This window comes from Nannospalax galili, unplaced genomic scaffold (assembly GCF_000622305.1).
Source record: "Nannospalax galili isolate Female #2095 unplaced genomic scaffold, S.galili_v1.0 scaffold337, whole genome shotgun sequence".
In the NCBI taxonomy this organism is placed as follows: Eukaryota; Metazoa; Chordata; class Mammalia; order Rodentia; family Spalacidae; genus Nannospalax; species Nannospalax galili.
In genome coordinates, this window is record NW_008340932.1 from 701,791 (window position 1) to 704,253 (window position 2,463).

General features: G+C 36.3%; 1 pseudogene; it reads left to right on the plus strand.

The window, feature by feature from the left end:
• Positions 1 to 1,099: 1,099 nt before the first annotated feature.
• On the plus strand, positions 1,100 to 2,003 carry LOC103736604 (annotated as a pseudogene).
• Positions 2,004 to 2,463: the final 460 nt, after the last annotated feature.

Below are 2,463 nucleotides of genomic sequence, written 5' to 3' on the forward strand. Positions count from 1 at the left end.
CTTCCCTTAACAGAGATTCTTAGGTAGTGTTGGGATTTCCTACCCACTTCCCTATCTCTAGGTTGGGGTTTTGTCTGTCTTGAGTTTACATGGACTTCTGAATGTTGTCACCATTTCAGTGAGTTCATATGAATAAATTACCAGATTTCTAGAAAAACTCTGTTCCCTTGTGGTCATCTACCAACTCTGGCTCTTAAAAATCTTTCCACCTCTGGTTCCATGATCCCTGAGCCTAGAGAAGTAGAGATTTGAAATAGATGTTCTATTTAGGGATAAATACACTACAGTGTCTTGTTCTCTGCACATTGACCAGCAGTGGCCTAATTTATTTTATTAATGAAAAAATAATAAAAATGTTATGAAAGTAACAATAGTGGAGAGAAAGCACAGTGGAATGGCCCTTGTCTAGACTGCATGAGACCCCAGGTTCAATTCCTAGCATCCTCTCCAAACTTAAACTGATATCAAAATTTCTAGTAACACATCATTAAGTATGTAGTAATGGTGTATTGTAAAATATATGCAAACTATAGTTATACCTGCATGCTTTATATATCTGTATACATTTTCTCCAAGAATTTGAGGCCATCTTCTCTTTTCTTGTGAAAAATACATTTTATTTTTATTCTATAAACTATGAGAAGCATACAATGGATCCATAGTGTTTTAGTAAAAGGAAATATAAGAAAATCACATTGTTCTAAAAATATATGCTAAATTAAGTAAATCAGATTTCTGATATGATCAAGTGGCAATTTAAGACAAGTACCCATACATTTAGCACAAAGTAACTGATACTCGGAAAAGGATAAAAGAATTGGAAATAAGTTACAAGGTTAACCTCCCTCCACTGCATGGTCATCCCTAAGTGAGAAAGTAACTTCACCAATTTAAGAAATTTGGACTTGAATAACTAATTGTAAAATCTTATTGTCCAAAACTAAACATTAACATTTTCAGAACAATCTTTCAGATTCCTGCATCCATTACTGGAAGGACTGATACATCTGGCATTATTTTTAACATACCCAGTATTTCTTAAGTAGAAGGATTAAAACTGAGTGCTTTTCTCCCCTCTAAAATAAGAATCTTTGAAGCTATGGACAGTGATGATCACACAGTAACTGAGTTCATCTGCTGGGACTCATGACACACCCTGCGATGCAGCATGTTCCCTTTGGCATATTCCTTGCCGTGTACTCTGTGACTGAAGTGGGAAATGCCTTCCTTGTCATGTTGATCTGCAATGGCTCTTGGCTCCACACACCCATGTATTTCTTCATTGGAAATCTGTCTTTTCTTGGGTTGTCCATGGTCTACACACCAAAGATTTTAGTGACCTACATCTCTGAAGACAAAAGCATCTCCTTTGCTGGCTGCCTGGCTCAGTGTTTCTTTTCAGCAAGGTTTGGATATATGAGTGTTACGTGCTGGCTTATGATTGCTATGTGTCCCATCTCAAAATGCTGCTTTATTCTCAGGCCATGTCTGTAAATTTATGTGTAGTTTTTGTAGCAGCCAAATATATGGGTGATTTTATTAATTTTCTAATCATTGCCAAAAAAAGACATTTACTTTTGACTTCTGTGGTAACAATGTCATTAATGACACTTTCTGTGACTTGCTTCCCCTGGTGAAGCTGGCCTGCGGTGGGAAAGATGGCTACCGGGCCCTGATTTACTTCCTCCATGACCTCCAATTTCATGACACCCACTGCCCTCATCTTGGCTTCCTACCTCTTCATCATCACCACCATCCTGAAGATTCACTCCATCCAGGGCTGTCTCAAACCCTTCTCCACACGCTCCTCATGCATCATCTCTGTGTCCTTGTACTATGGCACCATTCATTACATCTACTCTCACACACAGACCAGCTATTCTTTGGATAGGGACAAAACTGTATGCATATTCTACACAGTGGTGTTTCCCTTGTTGACTCCCAAGATCTGTAGCCTTAGGAATAAGAATATGAAAGAGGTTGTGAATAATCTCTTAAAGTAAATCTAGATTTCCTTATAAGGAGAAACAGACTGTTTTTATTCTGGTTGTTTCTATTGTGTTCATTCATGATAATATTTCTTATAAGACAAGTTAACATTCTATACTTGACATAGGACAGTTTAGCAGTCCTAATATAAGGAAGGGATAGATAACTAACAGACAAAAATTTAATGTAAACTAAGAGGTATCAGCAGCTCTCAATAGAAGACCTTCTTACTTCAAAGGTAACAAGAGTACTACACTATCATTAATAGTACTAGATTTTGTTGACAGATGCTCATATGAATATATGAAGAGCATATATATATATATATATATGGAATTGATTTATACAAAGAGAAGCAAGTACATTGGACTCATTTATGATATTTTTCTGTTATTTGAAACCAGATGATATTCGTTTTTCATTGTTTTTGCCAGATATCTTGATCATTTTTATGAACATATTCCATACAGAAGC